We start from the raw sequence: 15,354 nt of genomic DNA, 5'->3' as shown, positions 1-15,354 counted from the left end.
AACCATCTGGGCCTGGTGATTTATTAATCTTTACCTTGTTTGGTCTCTCCAAGACTACTTCCTCACTTAAACAAGCATCAAGCCATGAGTCATTACCTTCCCTGTCGCTATGCACTACTGTCTCCGACTCATCTTCCCTGGTGAATACTGGAGGAAAAAAAGTTGTTCAATACTTCCGCTTTTAATTTGTCGTCATTTATCAAAGCTCCCAATTCATCTTTTAATGGGCCTACATTCTCCTTCTTTAACCTTTTACTGTTTATATATTTATAAAACTTTTTAGGATTGGTTTTACTCTCTATAGTGATTTGCTTTTCGTTTACAATTTTAGCTGCTCTTATTACTTTTTTGCATCTTTTATTGCATTCCTTGTAATACCGGAATGAATCCTCCTCTCCATTAGATTTAAAAGTTTTGAAAGCATGCCTCTTATTAGCCATTACTTCCTTGAACTCCTTATTAAGCCACATTGGTTTGTGCTTAGTACTCCTGCGTTTACTGCTCATGGGAATGAATTTGTGAATATTGCTTTCAAGCAACCTTTTTAAAGCATCCCACATTTCCGATGTGTTCTTGCCTTGAAACAAAATTTCCCAGTCAATGTTGTTTAGTGCCCGTCTCAGCATATTGAAGTTAGCTTTTCTAAAGTTAAATGTTTTGGTTGCTCCCTTATAGCTATGTTTCTTTTTTTTAACAATAATTTTATTGGGTTTTGTCAATATATTATCAGTAGCATACAACACATCAAATACAATCAAACATGAATACAAAGATGGTAAAAAAAAAGTAATAAAAAAAATAGAGGAAAAGAGGAGGAAAGGGGAAGGGGGGAGGGAAATTGCCAGACACAGTCAACAGCAGTAAAAGCAAAGGCGGGCAAAGCCGCATCACAATCACGTGAGGGAATACGAAAACAAGATGTCTAATACCTAATCAGAAGAATTGATTTTAACTCAGGGATTTTCTGCAGGGGAATCGAGAACAGTAAAGTCTATGGGTGAACTGTAGATAACAGAATGACCCATGCGCTCACAGAACTCACTCCACTTAAACCACTTCATATGACTAGAAGAGGCAGAGGAAGAAAATGCTGTCTCTGCCATTTCAAATAGGTAGTGACTGTGGACATTATCTAAAATAACAGTAGACGTGGGAACTAAGGGAGATTTCCACATGAGCTATGGAGGCCTTAGTGGCAATTAAAATATGTCCCATAAGGTACCTGTCACCCTGGGACAGTGGCCCTGGGTAGAAATTAATCAGAGCCGTTAAGGGGTCTGCAGGGACATCAGTTCCCAACACCTCACCGATCAGAGAAAATACTTCCCTCCAGAGCGGTCGCACGACCGGGCAAGCCCAAAACACATAAAAAATATCACCGATCGAGGCGCAGCTCCTCCAGCAATACTGGAAAACTGTAGGCCAGATTTTATGCAGCCGCTCGGGAGTGAAATAGGCCCTGTGGAGCAGTTTAAAAAACATTTCCGAGTGGTGAACACATTTAGAAACCTTAAAGCAAGTACGGAAAATGACATCCCAATCCTCATCGGCCAGGAGCCGGGAGAGGTCCCTCTCCCATTTAATCAAAGAGGGCAGTTTCCCATAGACCCGTCCCGACAATAAGAACTGGTACCACCAAGAGATATTACCTCTCTGAGCTGTCAGTTGAAGTTTACATAACAGTAGGGGAGGGCAAACTAAATTAGTCAAGGGGAATGAGATAAGACTCTGGATCCAATGTCTCAACTGTAGATACTTATAAAAATCCCAAGGTGAAACACTGGCCTCACTCTGGAGGTGGGAAAAAGGAACTAGGCCCCCTACTCGAAGCACATCCTTCAATGAGGCCACCCCCTTTTCAGCCCACGTGTCCAGGTTCAAAGAAGTAATTTGGGCAGCTATAGCAGACAGGGACAATTCTGGAGAAGGTAAAGAAATCTCCGCTTGAGAGAAAATAAATTTACGCCAAATCTGAAGCGTAGTATCTATCACCTTACAGGTCTGCGTCTGGCGAGGAGTCACCATAGCAGGTAACCATAGGAGATCAGGGAGCCTAAAGGGGGCCACCACGGAGCTCTCAATAGTAGCCCACTGTTTAGGGGACACTGATAAGAACCAATCCTTAACCTGGCTCAGGATACAAGCTGATTGATAAGCCTCGAGGTCTGGGAAGGCAGCACCTCCCCTAAGTCTCGGAAGGGAAAGGGTGTGTCTTAGGTTTATTTTAGGTTTAGAGCCTTTCCAGATGTAGTTGATTAGAGTTTGATTAAACTTATGGAGAAACGGCTTAGGGAGAAGTCTCGGAATAGCTCTGTAAAGGTACATTCACTTTGGTAGGAGCACCATTTTAGCGGCCACTATACGGTCCAACCAGGACACTTCATGCAGCATCCAATCTTTGGTCAGAGTTTCATAGGCCTATAATAACGGCTTATAGTTGTAATCGATCAAGTCGCGGTTTCTAGCTAGGTTAATACCTAAATATTTGAGGGATTTAGACTGCCACGCATATCTAAAATCACCCTGAAGTGTCCGTAAAGAATCTGTGGAAATATACAAAGGGAGGAATCTGTGGAAATATGCAAAGGGAGGGCCTCAGTTTTGGAGGTATTCAATTTATAATAGGACACCTCGGAAAACTGCTTCAGAACCTGGTGAAGGGCAGGGAGAGAGACCTCCGGTCTCGTTAAACATAAGAGGATATCGTCCGCAAAGAGACTGATTTTGTGAGAAACATCACCAATAATAGGACCATGAACGTCCACTGCCAACCTAATCGTCTCCGCCAAAGGCTCAATTGCTAAGGCAAATATAAAAGGTGACAACGGACAGCCCTGCCTCGTACCATTGGTGATATCAAAACTAGCAGATAGGCATCCATTAACTGAAACCGCCGCTGAAGGGGAAGAATAGAGGGCGAGGATAGAGTCCAGTATACTTCCCTGAAAACCAAAGCGACGCATCGCAGCCTGCACAAACCCCCAGTGAAGCCTGCCGAATGCTTTTTCAGCATCCAAGGAAAGAATTAGAAGAGGGGACCCAAGGGAATCACAGTAATCCATCACATCTAGGACCCGACAAGTGTTGTCCGGAGCCTACCTGCCCGGAATAAACCCCACCTGATCTGGTTTAATAAGATGGGATAGGAAGGGCCATACACGATTAGCTAACATTTTAGCGTATATCTTGACATGCGTGTTTAACAAGGCTATAGGTCTATAGTTTTACACTGAGGATGGAGACTTCCCGGATTTAGGAATAGTCACAATTCGTGCATTGAGCATTTCCTTCGAGAAATGCCCAACCGACATGGCCTCGCCAAACACGGACGCCAGAACCGGGGACAGCTCCATTTTAAAGGATTTATAGAAGTTAGCGGGGAATCCATCCGGGCCAGGGGCTTTATCAGATGGAAGTGAGTCAATGGTCGCCATTATTTCATCCGCAGTCCAGGGGGAGCTCAGGGACAGGCAGGCTGCAGAGTCTAAGGAGGGAAGGGATAAGGATTGGAGAAAAGCATCAATATCTACTTGAGAGGGCTGGGGGGTATCCAAATTATCCCGAAGGTTATAGAGGGTAGAAAAGTATTGTGCAAACGCGTCAGCGTTTTAGTGCGGGTCAGATATTTTAGCGCCGCGAGAATGAAAAACATGGTGCACACGCTCCCTCGCTTTACGCCCCCTCAATTTACTAGCCAATAGTCGACCGGACTTATTGCCAAAAGCGTAGAATTTCTGTTTAAATCGCGCTATATTACGCTGCACTTCACGCAATGAGAAGGAATTGACTTTTTCCCGAGCAAGGAGAAGTCGCCTATAAAGAGTTTTATCAGTCGGGTTCACTTTCTGGCCCTCTCCAAATCAAGAGCCTCCAATTCAGCTTGATCAGAAGCCTGTTATAGTCCCTCTTCAGCTTTGCAGTGACTTGTATGGCCGACCCCCTAACGACAGCCTTAAGAGAACACCAATGATTAAATACTGAAGTGTCGTTGGGGTCATTTTCACATAGATAATGGGACACAGACTGTTGAATCGCTTGTCTAGCCTCCGGACAGGAGAGGGCACCATATCCCAGTCTCCATGGCCCAGTGGCGACCCTTCTACCCCCTATATCCCACACTAAGAACAAGGGAGAGTGGTCTGACCACGTCATAGGCAAAATATAGACTTTGCTGATGGAAGCTAACGTCCATCTGTCGGAAAAGGCTAAGTCTATCCTAGAATTTGATCGATGGACATGTGAATAGAACGAATAGTCCCTAGTCGTAGGGTGACGAGATCTCCAGATGTCGTAAAGATCATATTCCGCTATCAATCCACGAAAACCTTTAGCGGGATCGTGAGGTTTGAGACTATGTGGCACAGTCGTCCTGGACCTATCCATAATAGGATACAGAACCATATTAAAATCCCCCAGTACCAAGAGTGCGCCAATAGTGTGTGTCTGCAATACTGAGAAGAACTTTTTACAAAAGGCCAACTGTCTAGTGTTAGGGGCATAGCAGGACACCAGGGTGACTTCTACATTATCTATCTTCCCAACCAAAATCAGATATCTCCCCTCGGGATCAGGATATTGAGCTGAGAGACTAAACAAGCACTTTTGGGAGATCAGGATAGCTACACCCGCTTTTTTCTCCGGGCCATTAGCTGTGTAACAATGAGGGAATTTGGAGTCCTGAAACAGAGGAGGTGCTGCCTCTTTGAAGTGGGTCTCTTGGACTGCGACAATATGAGGTTTGAGTCTATGGAAGTAGTTAAGGGCAAGCTTCCTCTTCTGAGGAGAGTTCAAGCCCTTAACATTAAGGGAAACTATATTAAGCATCGTAAAAAAAAGGTAGAGGTGCAATAGATGACAACCGCATTAGGTACTATAACAGAATACGAGTACTGGCAATAGGAAGACAAAAAAGCAAAATAAAATAAAATAAAGACTAACATAGAGGGGAGAAAAATACAACTGAACTGACCCCACCAGGGGCCAAAACAGCCACCATACCATGGTCGCCTGGAGAATGAACATGGGGGTTAGCGGCTAGAACCCCTGTCGCCCCAAAATGAAAAACAGAAGGCATTCCTTGGGGCCCCTCCGCGCCATCCGCAGCAGCGACAAAATCCGTCGCCCACTACGGAAGAACAACAGTAGGCCAACAAATGGCATAGGGAAGCCCGGAGGGTCCCCAAGCTAGAACGCCCAAACATATTAAACAACAGTCATAACAATGTTTAAAGTCAAAGCAGGAGGAGGAACGTCACTCCATAGAAAATAGCTCCCACTCTCTACCCGTGTAAACAATGAACTAAACAAGCAATAAATACAGGTTAACGGTAGAGTAGCTGAGAGAGACTAGATTAGATCACGGCACAGGGATCAGCCCGATCCAGCCTTGGACCAGTCCTAGTGAAGACCACGAACAGGAGAGCTGCGGTCCGAAAGATCGACTAGGTTCCATCTCTCCAACATTTTCATGCCGTCCGGCACATTAGTGAGAACAATCGTGGAGCTGTCCCTTGATATCAACAATTTAGTGGGGAATCCCCACCGGTAGGGAATGTTGGCTCTCCTGAGAGCGCTGGTAATAGGTTGAAAGGATCTGCGTTTCAGTGTCCCCAGAAAAATCACCGAACAGCTGATGGGAGCCCAGCGCCTCTGCAGTATCCGAGGATGGCCTGGCTGCCCGTAGTAATGTCTCCTTCACATGAAAATAATGAATCCTCATCAGGACATCCCTGGGGACATCCGCAGGTGCGTTCCTAGCTTTGGGTAAGCGATGGATACGATCTATCAGGATCACTAGAAGTAAATGACGGGGCCAGTTTCTGGAACACCGCAATAGTGTAATCGTGTAGAGAACTATTAGAAACAGTCTCCGGGACCCCTCTCAATTTCAGGTTATTCCTTCTTGATCTGTCTTCCATTTCCGTCACCTTTTCCCTCAGAAGAGAGACCTCCATTTCCAGTTGATCGTGAGAAGAAATAAGAGCGTTATGGGAACCCACTACCTCCTCCATCTTTGTCTCGAGGTGAGCAGTCCGGCCACCTAATTCGTCAACAGCCTGCTGGCACACATGAAGTGAGGCTCTAAATTTTGCAGCTACTTCATATTTGAAGGATGATAACAGGGCCTTCATAGAGCCAACCGTAAGCGGATCGCTGTCATCCATAGTGGTATGCCTAACAGGTGCTGGACCCTGTGAGGACGCACTACTACCAGAAGCCGAAGCAGGAGAAATTCCTTTGGAAGAGGGAGGGCTAGATTCTTGTGGTTTGGCAGGTTTGGGTGATGGTTTAAAGAAGGCAACCTGAGAGGCAGTTTTAGCAACTTTCACTTTTTTAGGAGGCATAGTGCAAAGGAGACGTGTATTATGGTAAACGACTTCGGTGATATAAGTATAAACGAAAGGACAGCTCCACTATAGATAAACTTGTTATGACATTACACGAAACAGAGGGAGCGACATGAGGTCAGAGAAGCTTCATTTGCACTTGCGGGGGTTCCCAGCAGAAGGGAGCATCCTCAGCGTGGGTGCGAGAAAGCAGGTGGTAGAGACCAGCTGGTAGCAAATCCAATGCAACGGATGTGGCCGCACCATGATAAACAAGTGGTCGCAGTACCCTCTATCTATAAGCCAGGTAAATACAAAGGGTTAAAGGCATCTGCAGACCTCCCGGAGCAATGCCCCTCCCCCTGAGAGTGACTGGTGTGAGTGAACAAGGTTTTTGGCTAGGCATGTAAGGGGCAATGCCACCCCCAGACTAACACAACACGGTATGGGCACCTTGCCAGCAAGTAAAATGGTGCCCGCCAGCCCTTATTATTGGGCTCCAGCAGCACAGATATCTGGAGCCTCAGGAAGCAGGGCCAGTTCGTTGGTGGAAGCGGGGAGCAGTCCAGCAGCTGCAGAGCAGACCTCAGCCCAGCAGGGAGCGGGGAACGGAGAGCAAGCGACAGAGGCGCCGGATCCCGGGTGCACCGTCACGTGATCGGCGCCGCCCACCGCCGGACAGCAGAGAACCACACGAGCGCCGCAGCTAGCGGGTCACCCCGCCGCTCGTATCAGCCGGGCGGGAGGCAGCTGCAGGAGGGGGAATCAAATGGTGAAGGGAGAGAGGACACCGCAGCCCGCGGCCACAGGGAGCTCCACTTCCGGTCCGGGCTAGGAGTAAAATGAGTCCCCGGCTCCAACCCAGCAGACAGGCCGCACTGGAGGCACCCGCCGGCTCCGCGATCCTATCCACCAGGTGCATGGGAGCCTCAGCAAGTCAGGTAGGGTCTCCACGGACTATAAGCAGGGCCAGGGAGCACATTAAATAGGGCCCAAGCAGGAGCTTAGGTTCAGCACAGCTGCTGGGTTCCGATGCCAAGCCACGCCCCTATAGCTATGTTTCTTGAAACTGATGTCGAATGTGATCATATAATGATCAATGTTTCCCAAGGTCTCCCCAACTTTAGTGTTTGATATAATGTCCACATTATTGGTAATAACTAGGTCCAGAATAGTTTTACCTCTAGTTGGGTCCTCGACTAATTGAGTCAAGTATTGATCCTTTAATGTATTTAAGAACCTGCTGCTCCTAGTTTTTACACATGAATCGTTACTCCAATTTATATCAGGATAGTTAAAATCACCTAACACTAGGATGTCCGTCAATCCCGCAGCGCTTTCAATTTGCTGGAAAAGTTGTTCCTCATCATCAATGCTAATATCCGCCGGTTGCTTGTAGCAGGTGCCAACTGCCAATGACTAGTTTCTTTGCTTCAATGCCCCCACTTGTGCTCTCAACCCATAGCGACTCCACGTTATCTCCAGCCCCCGTGGAAATACCTTCTATTAAGATTGGTTTTAGAGATGGTTTAACAAAGAGACATACCCCACCTTCCCTTTTGGTAACCATGTCCCTCCTGAAAAGAGAATATCCCTCCAAATTCGTGACCCAGTCATGTCTCCCGGTATATCATACAGGATCTGAATGCTTGTAAAAGATGTTGCGAGCAGACAGTTTTTATTCCTAAAATAAGACTCTTGCATAAAGTTTTCTGGGGCAAATTAAAATCTGTTACTTGCAAGTAATATGCAAAATCTGTCCACAGAGCATGTCTTTATAGAGGTGCACAGGGCTGCCAAGAGAAATCAAGGGCCCCGGTACAACAATTTCCTGGGCTCCAGCCCCCCTTGGAGGTGTGTGACCACAGCATTCTGGGGGCATAGCCACACCTGTTTGGGGGCTTGTTAAGCACATGAGAAGCACCCACTCACAGGAGCATGACATGCCTCCCAGCCAGGGCAGTAGCGAGCTTGGCTGGGCCCAGGTCCTTTTCGGGGGACATGGCCTAATCACAGGAGGCACCCTTAGAAAAAGAAAATACAGAATTTTTTTTTATTTTAAGCACTTCCCTGCCAACACTATAGCCCAGCTGGGCTGAGAAGAAAAGCTGCAGTTACTGCTTCCAGGTAAGAGGGGGGTTTGGGACCTGGGCCCCACAGGGCCCCTCTATCAGACTTGGGCCCAGGTAATTTGTACCCTCTCCCCCCCCCTCTCTCTGCACCACTGGAGGTGCACAACTGTCATGGCTTGCCTACACAGTGTTACACATCTGATAACGTGGGTTCGATCCAGGAAGCTTTGACAGGAGAGAGCAGGGCCAAATCTGGGTACTGTAGGGGGTGTGACCATACCTCCAAACCCCACCAAAAAAAAAAAAAAAACTAGCATACATGGCACCGCATGCTGCAAAGGGTGGAGAAGAGACTGCTGTTACTCAGTGGTCTCCCTGGACCCATTGCAGTTCAGCACAGAGCAGCACGGCTGAGGAGAGAGGCTGCTGCTGACAGGTGAGAAGGGGTGGGTTGGTAGATCCAGGCCCCTGCTGGGACCCTCCAACAAACCGGGCCCAGATAATTAGTACCAGCTACATCCCTACCCAGGGCCGGCTCTACCATTAGGCAGCTGCCTAGGGGCACCAGCCACTGGAGGGCACCGCTGAATGAATCAAGCAAAAACTGAAGTATGTCGTCTCTGTGTGTGGCTCAATAATGAACTTTCAGATGGGGGATGGAACACAATAAGGAGCATACAAATATATGATGCTGGAATCCTGACAAACTACATCCCGACTGTTAGTATGCCAGGGAGGGTTAGGCTGCGGGGAGAGAGAATTAGGGTAAGGTTAATTAATTTAATTAAAAATTTTGCTATTATGGTGATCAGTATGCCACTGTCAGTATTCTGAACGGTGGCATCCTGTACCCAAATCCAATTAAATGTGCCCACCAGACTGCATATACACTATTATACAGTATATAGAGAATAGATGGCACTCAATGACTTTTAAAGTAAAAGTAAAGTATATTGTGATTTGTGAACAAAGTCACAACATTTTTGTGACTTTATTTACAATGTACTTTATCACTTTAAAAGTCCTTGAGTGCCATCCCTTTTCTCTGTGTATATGTATAATGATGCAATTCATCTGAGCCCACCTAGTGGCCACCTTCATCCCCCCTCCAGGAGCTGGTGGTGGTTGTGCAGGAAGGGGGGGGGGGGGTTGTTTGCAGGTTAGGGGTGCTAAGCTAAAGCTTTGTCTATGGTGAGAAGAGACCTTGCACCGGCCCTGTCCCCACCTCCCCAAAAAGAGTGTTTTCACACCCTTTTCACATTATTTTAGATTACCTGAATGCACTAATGGGCAATTGAAGGAGAATTTGGTAAATTCTCGTCCAAGCTTTTAAATTTGCATTTTTTAGTAAGCAGATCGCATTTCCCCCCTTTGTAATGAGAAATACAAAATTGTACAAAAAAAACAAAAACGATGGGAGCCCTGTGATATTAATGCTATCATGAGATTGTATGATCAAGGCTTCCTACTGGTTCCTCTAGCTGGTGCATGCAAGGTCACAATCTTAGGGTATTTTTAACGAAAAACACTTCTGTCCTTGCATGCAATGATTGATACATCCTTGCGATGTATTCAATTATTGCAATGCGAATTTGGGTGAATTTATCACAACCCACCCGCATCTAAAATGTGGATTGCGATAAACATGCCCCTAAGTGTAACACTTATTTGCTGTAAAACCTTGTAAAATGCAGAAGGAACAATACAGACTTTACAAGGTTTTTCTTAATATGGGGGTTATTCAGAGTTGTTAGCAAACCATGAAAGTTGGCAAATGGGAAAACGATGTTGCACTGCAAATGGGGCAGATGTAACATGTGCAGAGAGATTTAGATATGGGTTGGTTATATTGTTTCTGTGCATGGTAAATACTGGCTAGTTAATTTTTACACTGCAATTTAGATTTCAGTTTGAACACACCCCACCCAAATCTAAATCTTTTATTGCTTGCTAACTAACTTGAATAAAGCCTTATGTTTTCTAAACACATAGGGACAGATGTACTAAGCCTTGGAGAGAGATTAAGTGGACAGAGAAAAGCCAACCAGCTAATAACTGTAATTTTCAAACACAGCCTGTAACATGGCATTTAGGAGGTGATTGGCTGGTACTTTATCTCTCACCACTTTATCACTCTTAGTACATCTCCCCTATAATATTACAATCCACAATATTGTACAGGCAGCACATGTTTGACGCACATATGAATAGTATGGATGGTGTAAAGGTTCGCATTACTGCCTCACAGCATTGAGGTCATGAGTTCAATTCCAACCATGACCCTAATGGTGCGTACACACGGTGAGATCCTTGCTATGCCTGATTTTCACTTTGTGATTTCCCCGGAGCCCAGCACCACTGATTTTGACTAACTTTTCTTGAGATACGGACTATGTGTGCTTACAATTTTGGCTTATGTGAGATTTTGGCTTATGTGAGATGTCATTGACATGTGAGATGAACTAGATAAGATAGTACACCGATCTAGCAAGGATTGACTTGCCTGCACAGTCTATCATTTCTTGCGATACCGACCTGGCGGGATCGCGCATCGGGATTGAATCGGGATCGCAAGTGGCATAACACCATGCGATTTACACTAACTTTTCTTGCGATTTTGACTATATAGTCAAAATCGAAATAAAAAATCTCACCGTGTGTACACACCATAACTGTGTGGAGTTTGAATATTCTCCCCAAGCTTCTGTGGGTTTCCTCCAGGTGCTCTGGGTTTCTTCCCACAATCCAAAAATATAATGTTAGGTTAAATGACTTCTGACAAAAAATAAATAAAAAATAACACTAGTGTGTAGGTGTGTGTACATGGGCAGACTACATGGGCCAAGTGGTTCTTATCTGCCATCACATTCTGTGTGTCTATGTTTAACTGGGTTGAGCCTCTGTATACAATTCTAAATGCACCATTAGTATTTAGGACACAATGGTCAGCATGAGGCAATAGAAAACCTTTAATCCCTTATTTTCTTTCCAAGCATTAGTTAGTGGCTGAAAAGTGCATTAATAGGTGTGTACCAGATTTGAAGGATTACAAATGAAATGTCACTATTGTTTGAAGTTGTGTCAGTTCCTCAGGAATTTTGTATATTTGAAGGGTGAAGTAATAACTTACTGTTATTTAATATACAATGTCTGTTAAAGTATCATTACATCTTGTGTCTAGTATTTTCCTGGCAATGTAGTTATTTTGTTCCATACAGATTCCTTTCAAGTGCAGGTCTCAGCCACTTATAATTACACTGTATGAGCTAAGAGCACTGACAAAAAAACTAGTTTTCATAGAAGTTGTGCACACATATACTTTGTAATGTACTGCTTCTTATAACAGAAAACATTGTGTAAAGTGCTGGAATTCATTTACAAACAGACGTCATCTAACTACAATTCCATTACTTATTTCCTCAGGATGTTTTTTTTTTTTTTTAAAGAGCTGCTCTGTACTGATGTGTTTTATATATATGTATATATATATATATATATATATATATAGCAGCATTTTGTAAAGGAAAAGATTACAAAATTATATTTAAAGATATACTGTAATATGGTTTTCCATATCAGGGCACAATTAGCATGATCATTTTCATCTCTCCAAGCCATAAAATTTGATGACTCTAAATTTAGGTAAAACAACCCGTAACCTTAGCAGTTTTGTCTGGAACATTCAGGTTTGAGTCAACACAATGGCAAGGAATAAAAGACTTCTGCAGTGATCTCAGAAGCAGATGAGGCTGCTCCTCAGTCTGGAAAAGGCTGTAAGGCCATTTCCAAACAAGTGGGAAGAGTCAGTTACAAACCTGGACCACTGAAGACAGTTGGTGATCTTCCCAAGACAGAATACCAACAAATTCACCCAAAGATCAGGCTGTATGAAAATGCAAAGAACCCAAAAGCTATATGCAGAGATTTACAAGCCTTTAAAAACATGATAACTATTAAGAAAGCGACTCTAACACCAGAAAAAAGAATAAGTATGCCTTTTCTAGAAGGAGGAAGTATCCTCTCTCTCCAAACAAATTGCAGTACGGCTTAGGTATGCTTCTAAATGAAGCACAGGACTATTACACTGTCATTCTAGACGGGCAAGACCAAAATGGAGTTGTTTGATCTTAATGCACAATGACATGGCTGAATGACTGAACAAGACACAAATCAAGGTTTCAGAATGCCTCAAAAACTATAGCTTACCTTATTAAGATAAGAGAAGAGCTGTTGGGTTTTGCTGAAAACCGAACATATCTGAACTTTGGGGTTCCAAGTCTAACTGAGTCCTGGCTCGGGTCACTTTGGTGTTCTGAGACTAACCGAGTCTTGGCTCGGTCATCTTGCCAAGTTCCAATTGTATGTAAGTCTCTCCCTCGTGATATCAGGTGCCATTTAACACTGGAAGTGACTATAAATGAATATTATCGATGTTAGTAATACTGTAGGAATAAAAGCAGGTCCAAATTATATTATTTTAGCTGTTTTTATCAATTTTAAGAAATCCAAAACCAAAACACTGCAGGGTGGTTCTGCATAAAACAAAAAACAAAAACACTGCGATGATTTAGAGACAAACACAAAACACAGGGGTCTACACTTATTTCAATTTAAGATGATGTGGTGGAATTGTAAGAAAGCTGAGCAAGAACATTAATTGCTGCATTGTTGAAAGAAGTTTTTGTTTGCATAAATAATGGTAAATTAGTGTTGCGATTATAATGATCTAACTACAGCATATGACTTTGTAAGGACTAGATGATTATATTCTAGAAAGTGATTAGGATTAGAGGATTTTGAATTATTTCCTCATATATAAAACACATGGGGTAGGATGCATGATGCATCACATTTTGTATGTGATATATCCTGCCAGTCGTCGCAAATATAATGGCATTTATTTACACCACGGCCCTCATTCCGAGTTGATCGGTCGCAAGGCGAATTTAGCAGAGTTACACACGCTAAGCCGCCGCCTACTGGGAGTGAATCTTAGCTTCTTAAAATTGCGACCGATGTATTCGCAATATTGCGATTACTAACTACTTAGCAGTTTCAGAGTAGCTCCAGACTTACTCTGCCTGTGCGATCAGTTCAGTGCTTGTCGTTCCTGGTTGACGTCACAAACACACCCAGCGTTCGCCCAGGCACTCCCACCGTTTCTCCGGCCACTCCTGCGTTTTTTCCGGAAACGGTAGCGTTTTCAGCCACACGCCCCTGAAACGCCGTGTTTCCGCCCAGTAACACCCATTTCCTGTCAATCACATTACGATCGCCGGAGCGAAGAAAAAGCCGTGAGTAAAAATACTTTCTTCATAGTAAAGTTACTTGGCGCAGTCGCAGTGCGAACTTTGCGCATGCGTACTAAGCGGATTTTCACTGCGATGCGATGAAAAAGAACGAGCGAACAACTCGGAATGAGGGCCCATATGCTTGAAGAAAATTGCAAAGGACAGCTCTCCCGATAAGAGCTATCCTTTGCGATAGGACTTCCGTGTTTAGGACCCAGGAGTCCTGCTCATACTTGAGTGACACATGCCGCGGAGGGTGCTGGGAGGGATCCGATTAGATCCCTCTCAAAGGAAAATGTGAAAAGAAGCCAATAGGCTTCTATTGGGCAACACCATCTACAGATGGCATTGCCCACCGCATCCAAGCTCAGGAATATTTTATATTCCAGACCTTGGTGCATATGAGAAAAGTGGGCCTCATTGTCCTAGTTTTGGCTGCAGTTTTAGCTTTGCTGCTTCTCGCCCATGGTGTGAAAATATTTACATCCCTAACGTTAATGTATTTTAATTTTCATAACACTAGAATAGAACTTTTGAAACTGTGATGTACATATGAATTTTTAAGTCTTGTGTAGATGATACTATATACAGTATATGTATCTCACATTACCATAGCATTAGTGCTTTGAGAATAATGGACCTGTATCAAACTTTCTGTATAGAAACATACATGGGGCAATGCTCTTAAAGGCTAAGTTCACATTTTACTAAATTCTAATATAACATTATCCCTATATCATTTTTTTACAAATAGATCTGTCCTAAAATTCATACTTAAAAAACTTTCTGTGTTGCAGATAACGCCAGGAAAGTGATCACCCAGATCAACAAGTCCTGTTGTAGTGATGGCAGAGCCGAATACAATACAATGAATATACCAGCACTCTGCCTGTGATATCATACAGCTCCCTATTGCCATCATCACAGGTTCCCAAATATTTTATCACAAATGTGCAGGATCGGTGACACAGGCTACCAAGCACTTAGATGGTCCTCCTTTGATTCTAGCAAATGATAATAGTTATTGTATAACTTTAGCTATGTAATAGCCTCCTCAAAGACTGGGTTCTAGAGCAGATATGGTAATAGTCTAATAAAGGAACACTTTATTTACAAAAGAAGTACAATGCTTAATAGGTACATAAGTGATATAAAGAAAAAGAGTTACAGATTACATAAACAAATATGTTGCCATTTCAAATAAAGAATACATTTACAGAATATGACATCCAGCCTATTCTGGCAGGCGGCACAGCTGGGAAATGAAGATGTAGTCTCAAATAGATTAATCCCCAAAGTCTGATATAAAACAAAAAAAAAACATACCTTTTATCACCTGTCTCCCTTGAGTAAGATTATAATCAAGTCTCTGCTGACTGGCTGACCAGTTAATTAAATCATGGTCCATACTAGGGCTGCCCATGTAAATTGTAACTTAAATACAATGAACTGTACATAATTTTCCCTGTGTGATAGCAACATGAAATATGATATTATCACATTAATCTCTATTATTTACAGTATAAAATTATTCTAAATATGACATTGTGATAATAAATCAATAATTCATATCAATTAGATACTTCATTTTTCCAAAACCATAAATAACACACGACCTGCATACAGATCGCAGGCATTTTTCTATGGTTTTAGTAATGCATAGCT

At 43.6% G+C, this 15,354-nt stretch overlaps 1 long non-coding RNA gene across 1 annotated transcript in view; it reads left to right on the top strand.

Annotated features, from left to right (window-relative positions):
* LOC134911685 (uncharacterized) overlaps positions 1 to 15,137 on the top strand; it is a 248,482-nt gene extending 233,345 nt beyond the window's left edge. Inside the window, exon 4 of the long non-coding RNA XR_010176764.1 lies at positions 14,487 to 15,137. This is a non-coding gene — a long non-coding RNA (uncharacterized LOC134911685). The remainder of the gene's footprint in view (positions 1 to 14,486) is intronic.
* The last annotated feature ends 217 nt before the right edge of the window (positions 15,138 to 15,354 follow it).

This window comes from Pseudophryne corroboree, chromosome 4 (assembly GCF_028390025.1).
Source record: "Pseudophryne corroboree isolate aPseCor3 chromosome 4, aPseCor3.hap2, whole genome shotgun sequence".
In the NCBI taxonomy this organism is placed as follows: domain Eukaryota; kingdom Metazoa; phylum Chordata; class Amphibia; order Anura; family Myobatrachidae; genus Pseudophryne; species Pseudophryne corroboree.
The sequence above is the reverse complement of the archived record's forward strand: the minus strand, read 5'-3'. Positions and strand labels throughout refer to the sequence as shown.